We start from the raw sequence: 17,836 nt of genomic DNA, 5'->3' as shown, positions 1-17,836 counted from the left end.
AAGCCCCGGCATCTCCTGCACCATGCCTGCAGCCCTTTCACCATGCCCACAGCCCCTGCATCTCCTGCACCATGCCCACAGCCCCTGCATCTCCTGCACCATGTCCACAGCCCCTGCACCATGCTCTCAGCCCCTGCATCTCCTGCACCATGCCTGCAGCCCCTGCATCTCCTGTACCATGTCCACAGCCCCTGTACCACGCCCTAAAGCCGCTGCATCTCCTGCACCATTCCCACAGCCCCTGCATCTCCTGCATCTCCTGCACCATGCCTGCAGCCCCGGAATCTCCTGCACCATGCCTGAAACCCCTGTATCTCCTGTATCATGTCCACAGCCCCTGCACCATGCCCGCAGCCCCTGAATCTCCTGCACCCTGCCCGCAACCCCTGCATCTCCTGCACCATGCCCGCAGCCCCTGAATCTCCTGCACCATGCCTGCAACATCTGCATCTTCTGTATCATGTCCACAGCCCCTGCACCATGCCCGCAGCCCCTGAATCTCCTGCACCATGCCCGCATCCCCTGCATCTCCTGCACCATGCCCACAGTCCCTGCATCTCCTGTACCATGTCCACAGTCCCTGCATCTCCTGCACTATGTCTGCAGCCCCTGCATCTCCTGCACCATGCCCGCAGCCCCTGCATCTCCTGTACCATGTCCAGAGCCCCTGCATCTCCTGCACCATGCCCGCAGCCCCTGCATCTCCTGTACCATGTCCGCAGCACCTGCATCTCCTGTACCATGTCCGCAGCCCCTGCATCTCCTGTACCATGTTCAGAGCCCCTGCATCTCCTGTACCATGTCCAGAGCCCCTGCATCTCCTTTACCATGTCCGCAGCCCCTACATCTCCCGTACCATGTCCAGAGCACCTGCATCTCCTGCACCATGCCCGCAGCCCCTGCATCTCCTGTACCATGTCCGCAGCACCTGCATCTCCTGTACCATGTCCGCAGCCCCTGCATCTCCTGTACCATGTCCAGAGCCCCTGCATCTCCTGTACCATGTCCAGAGCCCCTGCATCTCCTGTACCATGTCCGCAGCCCCCGCATCTCCTGTACCATGTCCGCAGCCCCCGCATCTCCTGTACCATGTCCGCAGCCCCCGCATCCCCTGTACCATTCCCGCAGCCTCTGACATCTCCTGTACCATGCCCACACAGCCTATGACCACCTCCTGTACCATGACCGCACTTTTACCACTTATACTGTATATATATAAAGCCCTATGCGCTTTTATATCTGCCTTATCTATATATAATACACTCTTCAAATGGGCTTTAAAATACATGTTTCTCCCTTTTATGAACAGGAAAATAATGGCATTATGCGGTTGGGGGCGGTATAATAATGCTATGGGGCTGGTATGAAATTATTTCCAGGGCTGAATTTTATTCCCAGTCCAGCCCTGGTGGCAAATGAGGTTTAATGTTGATAAATGTAAAGTTATGCAATTGGGGGCTAAGAATGTGCATGCATCATACATACTAGGGGAGTACAACTTGGGGAATCAATGGTGGAGACGGATCTGGGTGTTCTGATAGATCATAAGCCTAATAATAGCATGCAATGCCTAGCTGTGGTTTCCAAAGTGAGTAAATCCTTTCTTGGTATGGACTCCAGAGAGAGAGAGAGATATCGTTTTGCCCCTGTACAAATCATTTGGAAGACCTCATCTAAAAAACGCAGCTCTGTTTTGGGAATCAGTTCTCAAAAATGATATTGGGGAACTGGAGAAAGTACAAAGAAGGGCAACCAAACTGATAAAAGGCATGGAGGAGCTCAGCTATGAGGAAAGATTAGCGGAAATGAACTGATTCTCTCTTGAGAAGATGAGATTAAGGTGTGATATGATCAATAGGGATGATCGAACGGTTCGGGTCCACCATCGGTTCGGCCCGAACATTGGGTGTTCGAGGTTCGGCCGAATTTAGAACTTTTTGCCCAAAAAGTTCGTAATTCGGGCAACCAGAACTGACCAAAATGCAATGCTTCAGGAAATGGGCTTTAAAAGCCCGTGATTGGACCAGAACCATTAGCAAAAGCCAATTGAGGGGGCAGGAGAATGCTAGGAATGTGATTGGAGTGACTAGGGGGTCCCTAGACCAATCATTAGTGAATACGCCCCCCAGTATATAAGATCGCCCCCGCCATATTCCTAGCATTCTTGTACGGGACATGGAAGAGAGTGGAATGCTGTTCTGTTCTAATGTGTTACAAAGTGTCATTTAGCTATTTTTAGTGTGAGGAAAGGGATATCTAGTGTAGTTAGAGTGCTCCTTTACACTTAAGTTAGCTTCAAAAATTTAGTTTCTGTAGGGAAAGTGTTAAGTGTAAAGGGACCGTAGTGTAGTGTAGGGTTAACTGACAGTGACTGCTATGGAAGGGTGACAAAACCCTTCCATAGCAGGGTGACCGCTATAGAGAAATGATCATTTCTCTGAGTTGCTTCGGGACAGGAATATGGCTTCTCACCAGCCAAGCATTTTTCATGCTGCAGGGGCTGCCACTGCCAGTGCTTTTTTGAGGACATGTTTGATGTCAGACATGACATCTGAACATGTGTATAGGGGGTATATATACACATATATGTCTGTATATATACCCCTAGACATATATAGGTGTGATAGCAGAAATATATGCTTGCGCTAATGAAATAATTTACAGTAATATATTTCTGCTACTATCACACCTATATATGGCTAGGTGTCTATATACATATAATTATGTGTGTATATATACCACTATACACAAGTTCAGATGTTTTGCCTGCCTCAAAAGAACCCAAAAAAATGCCAAAAAAACGCTAGCGTAAAAAAAAAAATGCCCAGGTGTGTTTTTGCTGGCATTTTTTGGGGGGTTTTGGAGGCAGGCAAAACATCTGAACTTGTGTATAGTGGTGTAAATACACACATACATATATTTATATACACACCTAGACATATATAGGTGTGATAGTAGCAGAAATATATGCTTGCGTTAATGAAATCATTTACAGTAATATATTTCTGCTACTATCACACCTATATATGGCTAGGTGTCTATATACATATAATTATGTGTGTATATATACCACTATACACAAGTTCAGATGTTTTGCCTGCCTCAAAAGAACCCCAAAAAATGCCAAAAAAACGCTGGCGTCAAAAAAAAAATGCCCAGGTGTGTTTTTGCTGGCATTTTTTGGGGGTTTTTGGAGCCAGGCAAAACATCTGAACTTGTGCACAGTACCACTATACACAAGTTCAGATGTTTTTCCTGACTGCAAAGATCCCAAAAAAAATGCCTGCTATTAAACCGGCAAGGTGTGATAACCGAGAAGAGAAGCCAACCCCCTGAGCTGAAAGTGTTCTAATACAAACAATCTTTTTTTTATGGTTCTGGACATGCTACAGAGCTGAAACTTCACAGGTACACCTTTTAGACCCCCCAGATATGAAATCCAAAGTAAAAATCAAAAAATCTCTCTTTTTTTTTTTTTTTTTTTAGTTCTTAAAAAATTGTCATTTTTGATAAAAAAAGCCAATTATTGAAAAAATTAAAAAAAAAAATGAGATTTTTTGATTTTTACTTTGGATTTCAGATCTGGGGGGTCTAAAAAGTGTACATGTGAAGTTTCAGCTCTGTAGCATGTCCAGAACCATAAAAAAAAGATCGTTTGTATTAGAACACTTTCAGCTCAGGGGGTTGGCTTCTCTTCTCGGTTTTCACACCTTGCCGGTTTAATAGCAGGCATTTTTTTGGGTTCTTTGCAGTCAGGAAAAACATCTGAACTTGTGTATAGTGGTACTGTGCACAAGTTCTGATGTTTTGCCTGCCTCCAAAAACTCCCAAAAAATGCCAGCAAAAACACAACTGGGCATTTTTTTTTTTGACGCTAGCATTTTTTTTGGCATTTTTTGGGGTTCTTTTGAGGCAGGCAAAACATCTGAACTTGTGTATAGTGGTATATATACACACATAATTATATGTATATAGACACCTAGCCATATATAGGTGTGATAGTAGCAGAAATATATTACTGTAAATGATTTCATTAGCGCAAGCATATATTTCTGCTACTATCACACCTATATATGTCTAGGTGTGTATATAAATATACGTATGTGTGTATATACACCACTATACACAAGTTCAGATGTTTTGCCTGCCTCAAAAGAACCCCAAAAAATGCCAAAAAAAACGCTAGCATCAAAAAAAAATGCCCAGGTGTGTTTTTGCTGGCATTTTTTGGGGGTTTTTGGAGGCAGGCAAAACATCTGAACTTGTACACAGTACCACTATACACAAGTTCAGATGTTTTTCCTGACTGCAAAGAACCCAAAAAAATGCCTGCTATTAAACCGGCAAGGTGTGATAACCGAGAAGAGAAGCCAACCCCCTGAGCTGAAAGTGTTCTAATACAAACAATCTTTTTTTTATGGTTCTGGACATGCTACAGAGCTGAAACTTCACATGTACACCTTTTAGACCCCCCAGATATGAAATCCAAAGTAAAAATCAAAAAATCTCTTTTTTTTTTTTTTTTTTAATTTTTCAATAATTGGCTTTTTTATCAAAAATGACAATTTTTAAGAACTTTTTTTGTGCGATTTCGTATCTGGGGGGTCTAAAAGGTGTACCTGTGAAGTTTCAGCTCTGTAGCATGTCCAGAACCAGAAAAAAAAGATCATATAGGTGTAAAAGGAGGGTCCCACATCCCTGTTCTACTGAAAATTATGTTTTTTTTTTTCATGGTTCTGGACATGCTACAGAGCTGAAACTTCACATGTTTACTTTTTAGACCCCCCAGATACTAAATCCAAAGTCAAAATAAAAAAATCTCTCTTTTTTTTTCAATAATTGGCTTTTTTATCAAAAATTACAATTTTTAAGAACTTTTTTTTGTGTGATTAATAGTTAATGGGGCATGACCCAGAACCCTAGGGACTTTTTAGGGGCATTTATTGGGTTTTAGGGCTTAAAAATTGTGTTTTTTGATTACCGAAGTTCGGGTCCCATTGATTTCAATGGGGTTCTGAAATCCGGGCCGAACTTTCGGGAAGTTCGGATGTTCTGGCCGAACCAAACTTTTCAAAAGTTCGATCATCCCTAATGATCAACATGTACAAATAAATAAGGGGTACATATACGTAGCGAACTTGCTGTTGAGTTATTCACTTTAAAGTCATCACAGAGGACAAGGGGACACTCTTTATGTCTGGAGGAAAAGAGATTTCATCTCCAAATACAAAAAGGTTTCTTCACAGTAAGAGCTGTGAAAATGCAGAATAGACTCCCTCCAGAGGTGGTTCTGGCCAGCTCAGTAGATTGCTTTAAAAGTCTGGTATTCTTTCCTAAATGTACATAATATAACTGGGTACTAATATTTATAGGTAAAGTTGATCCAGGGATTATCCGATTGCCTCTCGGGGGATCAGAAAGCAATTTTTTCCCCCTGCTGGAGCAAATTGGATCATGCTTTGCTGGGGGTTTTTGCCTTCCTCTGGATCAACTGTGGGAATAGGATTGTGTATATGGGATTGTATTTTTATTATTATTTTTTTGGTTGAACTAGATCAGGGGTCTCAAACTAGTGGCCCTCCAGCTGTTGCAGAATAACAATTCCCATGAGGCATTGCAGGGCTAACAGTTACAAGCATGACTATAGGCAGAGGCATGATGGGACTTGTAGTTCTGCAACAGCTGGAGGGCCGCCAGTTTGACATCCCTAGACTAGATGGACTTGTGTCTTTTTTCAACCTAACTAACTATGTAACACACAGCCCCCCCCCCCCCCACACACGCACACACACACACTCCCCCCTGCTGTTTCTTAGAATGCATTTCTACTACTGCTTACTGCCAAACTGAGGCATGTTGGGAGCAGAAAGGGTTATCCTCAACTGTCCCTAAATCTCTTGTTTATCAGTATCCAATCTCCCGATGGCAGCTAAATAACTCGCCGGTGCCAGAAAACCATCCTGTGCCCTTTACTCTAAGAAAAGTATTGTACAGATAAGACAATTCTGGTATTTTAAATGTATACTCCAGCTAAGAATCCTTATTACTGCATGGGGAAGCTCCAAACCCATAGATACTAATACAAAATGTATAATGTAATATTCTATTTTATACTACTGTTTATTATTTTAATACAGTATATAACTGCATTCAAAACAACTGCATTACAAGTTTGCATTTTAATTTTAGAAAATTTAATAAAGTTAAGTAAACCTTACTTTTTATTGTTGCAGTCCATATACCATTTAAAATACAGAAGGCCTAAGGCATTCTATTTTCAGCCATGTGACTGTCATTTCTGAATTTCATTGGACTCAAATGAAAAACTGTCACTTTTAAAAAAAATAAAGATACTTATCCTGGTGTGTTAGCTTAGCAGATTGAGCCTATAATCTTTTCTCTGAATTTTATTAAAAATATGTGTAACAGCTGAGGATCCATACTCTCAGCATTCTTTTATGAATACAGCAAATTCAGTTTTGAGTAATTTGCCCAGTAGGTAGTTCTGAATTACATTCCTACCTGTTTAAACAGTTTTTTAAATAAGCATAAAAGTCGACAAACACACACTTTATGCGAGTGCAGGGCCTAAAGGGATTGTAAATGCATGTTAAGTGCTTTTTCTTTGGAAACTGGCAGAGCAATTCATGGAAAAACACAGTGGTGTTATTGCTATACTGCATACATAAGGTATTGGCAGACTCAGCCACCTGGGTTACTTGCTCAGAGTCTCCCTCCAGGTCTGCACACCCAGCTCTGGTGTTACGTGGTCTACAGAACCAAGAGTCAAGCTTGCCTTGGCTTAGCAGGTCTCAAAGTCTTACCTTGCCTTCCTGTTGGCAGCCATCTTAGACATGTGCAGACTGCTGTCTCTTATAAACTCTGTTTTCATCATCATTTGCCGGCTGCCTGGGCATCGCTCAGTTATGATGTTGCACACCTGACTATATATATCACCTGAAGGCTTGCAGTCCTTGCCTTTGTGTTTGTGCTCCAAGGTGCATCACTGCTTGCAGTCTTCTGCTCTCCATGTGCATGACCAGGCTTGGCTGACAACTTTCCTTGCTCTCGATTCCACATCGGCAGACGACCCTGCATCGGCAGACAATCTGGCAGCAGCAGACTACCCGCTACTGGACTCGACCCCAGCTGGGGTGACTACCCGCTTCTAGACTCGATCCCGGCTTGGATAACTACCCACTTCTAAACTTTACCCCAGCTGTTCCTGAATTCGCTCCTCACTCTTGCTGTGCGTTTATTGTTGTTGCCCTAATAAACTGCTTTATTTCTTTTGCATCTTCATGTGGTCTGGTTTCCTAGTACCCTGACAACAGGACCCTTGCATAGTAGCCATAACTGCTGAATATTAGCTCCACCACCATCAGACTTCTACCCTTTGTGGCACTTGTGCAGAAGAAAAGTACTTCTAGAGTCCTTATAAGCTTCTCCTTGACTCTGTGTCATATGACAAAACAGGACTTGGGGGTAGCCTGGTATCCTCTCCTAAGGTATTATAGAGACAGGGAAAGGAAAGGGTAAGGCATACCAAATGTTTGTATACATATATGTAGCACCCCCTGTGCTACTAGTGTGAGAGCAGGCAAAATATACAGTAGTTTGGCTCATGGTTAAGTTATGTGTCATGGAATCTGGTTTAGGGTTAACTTGAGATTAGGCTAGATAACTCATACAGGCAGGTCTCTGGTGCCTCCCCTGGTTCTGGGAGTTTGGAGCAATTTTCAGAAGGTAGAGGGTGAAGGCCAGGAGGGTCATTCAGCATACTCAGGAGAGCTTGGCCAATCCCTAGGCAGTGGGCCTAGCAGGGTGGCTGGGCCAGCTCTAAATATGGATGAGTCATGCTGGCAGAGGAGGGGTGGAAGATGGAGTCTGTCAGTGGCCCTGGTGCCCTCTGGGTCTAGGGAGAGCCCTGCAGGCCACAGGCTCGGGCTAGCTTAGGAAGGATCCCTTCAGCAGTGTGGTTTGATTGGGACCACAACCTGGGAGCAAGAAAAGGACAGTGTGGGTACTTCAGCACACTCAGTCAGTTTTCTGGAGAGACAGTGGTGTGCTTCAACCTACATCTTTACCCTGAGAGGGGACCTGTTGAGTAGTGGAGCTGGGACCAGTTCTACAGAAAAATGGGATATTCTCCTGCAAGCAGTTACCTCAAGCCTGTGCTATTTTCTAGAAGGGCCTAGGGTCTTCAGACTGCATTTGACTTTTGCTCATAAAGCAGTGTTCCAGCTGGGGGAAAAAAAATTAAAGGTCAGCAGCTGCAAATACTGTAGCTGCTGACTTTTAATATATATAAGTGTAACGGATCAACTAGCACCCCAACCAGGCACCTCCTTTGACGGGTGGTCCTAGTGCTTCCCGAGGGCTCCAAACACTCCACCAGACAGCGTAACTGCCTCAGACCCCATGAACCGCCACAGCTTGGTTAGGGTCTCGCTGTCTCCTACCCACCCTGGACCTACGACAAGGCTCCAGGTTCCCGTGGGTGAACGTCTCTTTCCCCAGAGAGGGCAGCAGTAACAAGCTCTACACAAGCTCTTACAAGAGCTTAGTGATTATCCAAGGGAGTATGGAAGACCATAGCAATTCCTTGTAGCATAGTCCCCCAATAAGAGACAGGACTCTAGATTGAGGGTGAACTAACTCAACTTTATTGAACAAAAAACAGACTTATATACAGTTTTCCCCCACAAGGTTACCGCCCAGGTGGACCTTGTTAAGGACTGGACGTGACATTCACAATCCAATAGAAACAGGGTTTTACACTCAGTCATTCCCATACAGTGTACACAATCCCTCCCCTCTAACCTAAACTAATTATCTAGCCATCTGGACAGAACAATGTGAGGTCATTAACATTAGACAATGGGACGGCACAATACACATTTCATTTCAATACACAAACAATAGGACAAGGCTGCCAGTTACAGTCTGTGTGTCTCTCTCACATTAAAGCTAGAATACACATTATCCCAATCCACAAACAATAGGGAAAACCTGTCTGACATTGAAAGATATGTAATGCACGCATTATTTAGGAATTACAGATTTCATGGCAATGGGAATAAATCTTCATATTTCTATATGGAGATATTACTGAAAAATATGACTGTCCCATCTGAAGCAATTCAAACCATTAATTATCTGTTTTTCACTTCCACTGATGGTGAATACCGTCACAATACACTTACCTGTCCAGTGAGTCCGCAATGTCGGCACCCCAGCCAATTTTCGGATCGGATGCTGGGTGCTGCCGCCGCCGCCATTTTTTGTAAGTGAAACTGGCAGTGAAGCCTTTTGGCTTCACAGCTGATTCCCTACTGCATATGCGGTTCTGTCTCCTGGAAGTGGGGAAGGGTAGCTGTCAAAAACATATACCCATTCCCCCCTCTCTCCTAAAAAATGCCACACATGGCACCGGAGGGGGGGGGGGGAGGAAGCAAATCAGCGGAAGTTCCACTTTTGGGTGGAACTCTGCTTTAATCCACCAAGGTTTGTACAGAAGGAAACAGTTTAGGCTTTTTGCACAGAGAAAGAGGAACATTGCTGGGAATCCCATGAATTCCTTCACCCATCTTAGTTGTTACTCCTAGTAAAAACAACAAAAACAAGCCAAGGAACTGACTTCTTGTGTCAGGATGCAAGAGGAAAAATGCATGTTGCCTGGCTGTGCAGGAGTAGGAGAGTCAATTACTAGCAGCCCCTGAAGGGGTAGTGCTACATATATTTTCAGATCTCACAAAAACATGGTTATAGCATACAGGTGTATGCAAAAAATAGAAAATGTCCTTTTTTTTTTTCTTCATGGGGGAGCTAGATCTCATCAGTGGAGACATATTGCTGAACCCCCATGCAGCAGAAGAGGTTGGACAGGGTTGCAAAAGCTCTTAGCCACTGAACTGACAAGAAATGCTGTGATATAATGTCACAGTGACAGTGTTAACACCTCTGCCCCCTGCTTACCTTTATTTGGCCCTTGGGGCACTATTTCATCCACTGATAACAACAGCGGGGCATAATCCCCCCCCCCCCGTGACCCCAGTCAAGGGGTACAATTCCTTTCAATGACACCAACAATGGGACACTATTCTCCAACTGATATCAATGATGGGGCACTATTCCTCCCAATGACACCAACAATTTGGCCCAATGACACCAACAATAATGTACAATTCTTCCCAACGGCATCAACAATTGGGCCAAATTACAGCAATGAAGGGGCACAATTCCTCCTGATGACACCAACGATAGGGCACAATTCCTCCTGATGACACCAACGATGAGGCACAATTTCTCCCAATAGAACCAAAGATCGGGCATAATTCCTCCCAATGTCACCAATTGTTCTGCCTCCAGCAAGATATTAATTAAAAGTTATTTGCCTGCAATATCAGATGTGACCACATGATGGAGCCAGTGGTAAATTGACAGTTTTTGCAGAAACTAGAAACTGTTCACCTTTAACAAAAGTTCCCATCATTCTACAGTCTAAGGAAGAGAAACAGGTGCATCCTGGGACCTCAAGCTCCATCTTAGAGACTAAAAGAAGGAACCAGATATCAGAGCACATGTTGGACTAAAACTTGCATCTGCTTACATCCCCTAAATGCAGCATCGCTGTTGAGAATTACTTATCGCCATTTACAGCCTAGCTTGTTTATTGTATTTCTGTATATTTCATATACTGGTTATATGTACTGTATCTGTATTTGTTTTTTCTAAATAGTTTCACCCACCCCGTTTTCTTAATAAAGCTTCAAAATGACACTCTGGCTTATTTCAGAATAGGAGGGTTTGGCTGCATGTTGAGCTACACAAACATGTAGCGGGGACAGAACACCGATGATGGGGCACAATTCCTCCCAATGACACCAATGATGGGGCACAATTTTAGACATGTGCATGACAAAAAAATGTATTTCATTTCGTTTAGATTTGTTAATCTAGTTATTTCGTTTTGTTAAATTCGGTTGGTCCGTTCAATTCACATTTGGGATTTGTATTCGGAATTCATATTCTAAATTCATTTTATGTCTTTTTAGAATTTTCTTTTAATTTTCAGATTTTTTTAATTCGAAGCATACAAATCAGTAAATTTCAAATCAGTTGAATCGAAAATTTTAGATTTTTCTTTCTTTTCAAATGCGGCAAAGTGAACAAAGAAAAGAAAAATCTTCATCAAATGATTAAAATGACTCTTTAACCAGGTCTGGACCGAAAGGATTTGCCCCCTTAATGACCAGGCCATTTATTGCGATTCGGCACTGCCTTACTTTAACGGAAAATTGCGTGGTCGTGCGACACTGTACTGATGTCCGATGAACCGGATGAATTGATGTCCTTTTTTTCCCCACAAATAGAGGTTACTTTTGGTGGTATTTGATCACCTCTGCGATTTTTATTTTTTGCACAAACAAAAAAATAGCGACAATTCTGAAAAAAAAAAACAATTGTTTTCACATTCTGCTATATAACATTCTCAAAAAAATATTAAAAATCTAAATTTTTCGTCCTTCTAGGCCAATTTGTATTCTGCTACAAATTTTTGGTACAAAATTCACAATAAGCGTATTTTGAATGGTTTGCGCAAAAGTTATCGCGTCTACAACTAGGGGAAAGATTTATATCATTTTTATTTTTATTTTTTTTACTAGTAATGGCGGTGATCTGCGATTTTTAGCAGGACTGTGACATTGCGGCGGACAGATCAGACCCCTAACTGACATTTTTAACACTTTTGGGGGGACCAGTGACATTACTACAGTAATCAGTGCTAAAAATATGCACTGTTACTGTAATAATGACACTGGCAGGGAAGGGGTTAAGCAAGGAGTGATCAAAGGGTTAATTGTGAGCCTAGGGGAGTGTTTTCTAACTGTGGGGGGGGGGACTTGTGAAATGATCAGAGAGACCTGTGATCCTATATAGAAGGATCACAGGTGCTCTGTGATCATTTCAGAGAGAACAACGGTCAGCTATGTTTATAACAGCAGACCGTTGTCCTCTCTCAGCGGGAAGCGATCGCGGGTACCCGCCGGTCCCTTGGATCCGCCCAGCACCGACGTACCCCTACATTGTTTTGTGCAGCCAAGCCAGCCTGCTTCAGTAAATCTGGGGCGGGCGGTCGGTCGGCATGTGGTTAAATCACCTTTGGCTTAACAAAAACAGCATTATATAGAAATGGTACTCTAATAACACACATAGTCTTTGATTTCAGAAATATGTTTACATTTTGAATTCAAATGGAATTCAGTGTAAAATTTGATTTGAATTTCCGAAATTCAGACAAATTTCATTTCATTATTCAGAGCATTTTCATAAACTTTGTTTATACTGTAATTCGGATATTCAGATATATCTGAATCTCTGAATAACGAAAAATATGTCTAAATATGTATTCAGAACGTAAAGAACTGCATATGTCTACACAATTCTTCCTATTAACAAAAAGATGGGTCATTGTTTCTTTGCCACTGACATCGGGACCTTTTCTACTCCCAATGGCCACAGTCTGCCCCCCCCCCCCCCTAAAGTCTGAAGGACATTAATCTGGCCCCTTGTTTAGAAAGTTTGGAGACTCCTGATATAGACCATACAGTAGCTAGTCTTACCAGCTTCTTAATTAATGTAGGGGACAGGGGAGGACTGGGCCAGGGGGCAGGGGGGCAATTGCCCCCCAGGCCGCTCTGATGCCAAGTTATAAGGCTGCACCGCTTCTGCCACAGACATGCCTAAAGGATTCCTGGTGAAGAGAAGTAAAAAGTCCCCACCTCTGACCTACTAAGTGCGGATGAAGACATGCCCCAACTGGAGACTCTCCTTCCCTGGCAACCCCCCGACCAAGCATTTGGCCAGTGAGTAGAAAATACCTAGAGCTTCAGCCTGGAATGGGGGTCAGGAGGATTCCAGGGAGGAGGGTCGAGTCGCTGCACCATGGACCTCTGGTTTGTACTTGCCCCCTGGGTCAAAAGGTGCCAGTCAGCCCCTGGTAGGGTATAGGGCTCTCCATGAAGCACTGGTCCTAAAACTCTGCAGACAGTAAGCAGAAAGACCATTAGACCATAAAAAATGATACCATCTGCGATCAATCGTCCATTCTGGTTGGCCTGTTTGCTCTTTGCAATCATTGTTAATAATGCAACTTAAAATATTTACTTGATCCTAACACTTAAATCCAAAATAAGTGTTAAAATAATTGAAGCATTCAATCTCTATTCCCAACTCTATGTTTTTACTCATTGACACGTCTATATCACTGTTCCTTCATTGCTCCTGCCCTCCTCCCCTGTTCTCTGTCATTATCGCTGTTACTTGTTAACTTTTGGGAACTAATTTATGAAAGGAGCAAAATTCAACCTAGCCAGGAGAGTAGAGCTCTTGAAAGTATGTATTACAAGAGAAAAGTGCTAAACCTTTCAGAAAATGTCAGGATGGTACAGCACAGCGTGGGTATTAATGTCTCCTGGAGTCTTCTGAGGCTGTTGTTGAATAGAGAAATAATTGGTAAATACAATGCAATGGCATAACAAAATGTTCCATGTATAATTAATTTTTGATTGACGTAAGACAGCAATTAATTGATTTTGCCTTTTTCTGTATTCGGGAAGCTTTTCATGTCTCATTAATTCTTTTTTTTTTTTTTTTTGATACTGATCTTTGAAGAGAATAAATATGAAAATAAAATGTTGCTTTCTGTTAATAATGGATCAGCCTTGCTGTATGCTTGTTATAATGGTATGGTGCATATAAAAGAAATGAAGCCAGTCACGGACTCCACTGATTGCAAGCATAATATATTTCTAGATTCTGTAAGTTACTGGAAAGTCACACTGACTCCATGTGACAGGTGGAGGGAATGTCAGCTGCATTATTTTAATGAAATGATGAGAGGGGGAGGAATCTGAGTAGTATGCTCATTTTATCAGTCACCGTGATATAACATGACTGTTTGATGTTCACAAGCCACGCTAAATAAAGCATGAGAGGACATATACTGTAGGAACATTTAAGTAAAGAAATAAAAAATGATTACATGCTGATATTTTGAATTTAAAGTGGATGTTCACTTTTTGATTTAAAGTGTATCTAAACACTGGCATTTAAATTGTATCTAAACTCAAGAGCAAACATACACTATATTACCAAAAGTATTGGGACGCCTGCCTTTACACACACATGAACTTTAATGGCATCCCAATCTTAGTCCATAGGGTTCAATATTGTGTTTGCCCACCCTTCGCAGCTATAACAGCTTCAACTTTTCTGGGAAAGCTGTCCACAAGGTTTAGGGGTGTTTCTATGGGAATGTTTGACCATTCTTCCAGAAGAGCATTTGTGAGACCTTTAGCTCCAGCCTTAGTCTGTCAGCAGGTCCTGGCCAATGATTCATGGCTGGGACTTTGGGCTGTGATTGTGTCCAATCACAGGTCAGGTCAGTGTGAAGCAATACACTGGGCATAATAGTATAGGGTTGCTTTCATACTGAAGTGCTGTGGTTTACCCACACTGATGGCTCTAATGAAGGGGGTTCTCCCTTGAAATGCGTCAGCCCCATCAGCATGGATGCCTTCCAGTCCTCCTGCTTTACTGAAAAGCATCCCTGTCTTGGAGGTCTCCTGATTGCAAAAGGCGTTTTTATCTGCATATTTTCAGCAAACGTTTGTAAGTATAATGTTTGGCAATCCTTTTAATTTTTCAATAAATAGCTTATGATCTTGCACTAGGTCAGTGCGCCCTTCTCTTGTTTTTCTATGTTTTCAGTCCATATGGATACCCATCGTCCTGAGAGGGCAGCAAGAGCCTAGATGCCAGCAATACAGCCATCCCTTTAACGCAGCACTTGAGCGCAGGAGATTTTACTTGTTTTCCTGCAGCTTTCCTGTGGGTTTTCTTGGCTTAGCTAAAGACTTCTATTATTTCCTGCGAGTTTGGTGCGCTTTCAGAAAGTGCACCACAGTAGGTGTCTACTTTCCAGTCTACTTATGTCAGTTTCATATTTAGAATATGTATATTATATCAATTTCACACCATCTTTCACCCGTGAAGAAGCAGGTCTCCACAAAACATGGTGGGCACTCTGGGCACTATAGCAGCTACACTCATCTGACCATGCCACTGAGTCAGTGAGGGCACTATCTTTTGATATGTCTCATGATTGATGTAGTCTGTGTACACCATATATAATTCAGTTGTTCTTTTTCTGCATATACAGTTTTACTATGTATTTGTCTGTATACACCTTGTCAGTATATTTTACAAAATAATTTTGTTGTGTGTAATACAAATTCTGATATTTTATCTTATCCGTTTGTGTTCTCATACTATTGGTCAGCAGATGGTACCCTTTAAAGTCCGCCTAAGTCCCTCTTTCCTACCTTCCCTACCTCAGTGACAACTTTGTGTAAATTATTATTTTTTTTTTTTTTTGTTATTTTTTAATTACTAGTGACAAAAAAAGAAATATTAAATTGGCTCAACCTGCCTCTCAGCACATTTCTTGGGGTGTCTACTTTCCAAAAAGGTGTAATTTGGGGGGGGGGGGTTTGCACTGCCCTGCCATTTTAACACCTCAAGAAATGAGATAGGCAGTCATAAACTAAAAGCTGCGCAAACCAATAAATATACGCTTTTTTGAATTTTTATTTTTACCCGAGACATGTGGCTGAATACGTTTTGGCCTAAGTGTTTGACAAAAATTAAGTTTATTGGATTTTTTTTTTATAACAAAAAGTAGAAAATATATTTTTTTTAAAAAAATTGCGGTCTTTTTTCATTTATATTAAAAAAAAATCTCAGTGGTGATCAAATACCACCAAAAGAAAGCTCTATTTCTGGGGAAAAAAAGGACGCAAATTTTGTTTGGGTACAGCCTTGCATGACTGAGCAATTACCAGTTAAAGCAGCGCAGTGCCAAACTGCAAAAAGTGCTCTGGTCATTAAGGGGGGTAAAACCTTCCGGAGCTGAAGTGGTTTATATATCTAAGATGAAAAAGGATTAAGCTTAACTCTTCCACATCTACATCTGAAGAACAGATTGTGTGAATTGCCCCTTTAATTTACTCTTGTAAGCAACACAGTGTAATAAATAGTATATGACCATTAATCCTAGGCATGAATATTTTACCATGTATGTTTATAATTGGCATAACATAAACTGCATGTGTGGTAAGTGATTTGAACACATGGTCTCCAAACATCTTGTGTGGTGATATTTTTCTACTAGATGCGTGAAGTGGTAGACAAAAATATATATTTGTGCTATGAATACATTCCTTTTCTGCTTCTTTTCTCCAATTTCAATCATGAACACACAGATTTTTTTTTTTTTTTAGTGAGAAAGTGAGAAACCAAAAACCACATGGAGTTCTCATGGAGTGCCTAGAAGTCCATCAAATAATTACCAGGTATTGGTATAATAAGAAACACATTTATTGTCAATAATTCAATAAATGTGTTTTTGATTATTCCAATACCTGGTAGTTGTTCTTTCCGACTGATCCCCTTCAACAGGGAAGAATATATATTGCTGAGGATTTGATGGACTTCTAGGCGGTCCATGACAAGTTTGTTTTGGCTTCTCGTGTTGTTCATATGGGTTACATAGCTGCATAGTTAGTCAAGTTGAAAAACAACACAAGTCCATGTAGTTCAACCAATAAAAGAGAAAAAAAAACATGCAATTCCATATACACAATCCTATACCCACAGTTGATTGAGAGGAAGGCAAAAAACCCCAGCAAAGCATGATCCATTTTGCTACAGTAGGGGAAAAAATTCCTTCCTGATCCCCCGAGAGGCAATCTGATATTTACTGGATCAACGTTACCTATAAATTTTAGTAACTAGTTATATTATGTACATTTAGAAAATATTTTTTTAGTTTCATTAGTTTTTTATTGTTTATAAGGGTATTGTAGAAATACAACAAGTCCCCCAAGGGGGGTTATGGTAACAGTAGTAAGTATCAAGTCAAAAACACATTGCAGCTTCGAAATATTAATCAGCAAAGAAAAACAAAATGTAATCATAAAATTAACAGGTAATACAGTAATAGGTTACGGTCTGATCTAATATGTTGTATCAAAATACGTTCAGTGGTTCTTAATCCATAGATTCCATAAATTCCAACGGTAGTCAAATAATTGTTTGCCTCTGTGTTTATATGCAATCAAGCTTTCATATATGTAATTTTGTTTCACTATATCTAACACCTCTGACACATTGAGTTTATTTTCTATCTTCCGGTTATCAGTGATCTGGCTGCTAACTGCAGATGGGTAACAATTGTTCGGCATTCAGGTGGAAATCGATCTATGCCTATATTTAAGATCGCCAATGCTGGAGAGGGTACAGTAAGGATCCTAGTAATGTCCGAGATTGTAGTAAATATCTTGTCCCTGAAGCTTATTAGACTCTCGCAGGACCTAAAAATATGCATAAGTTGGCCTACTGAGCAACAGCCTCTCCAGCAGAAGGGAGATTGGGACGGAAGGAATTTAGAGATTCTATGGGGGGTAATATACCTCCTAAGAACAATCTTTTGTAATAACTTTCAATGATACGTATACACACCTGGAAGACTGGTAAATGGCTCTAAAGGGAAGCTGCCACTGTTTGGGAGTGAAAGTTTCGCTTAAATCGACTTCCCATTTCAGATACGGAGTGTAATTTTGGAAGGAGAGTTTATTTTGGAAAAGATTGTAAAAGAGAGAAGTGCCTTTAGTGGTAGGTGATGTGTTCTGAAGAAATTGCCATCCTTGTGTAGGAACATATATTTCAGGGGAGAGTTGGAGATATAAATAATGGGCAGTGGAGGGTATTT

The sequence above is a fragment of the Pelophylax lessonae genome (assembly GCF_965119305.1).
Source record: "Pelophylax lessonae genome assembly, chromosome: 9".
NCBI classification, from domain to species: domain Eukaryota; kingdom Metazoa; phylum Chordata; class Amphibia; order Anura; family Ranidae; genus Pelophylax; species Pelophylax lessonae.
The sequence above is the reverse complement of the archived record's forward strand: the minus strand, read 5'-3'. Positions refer to the sequence as shown.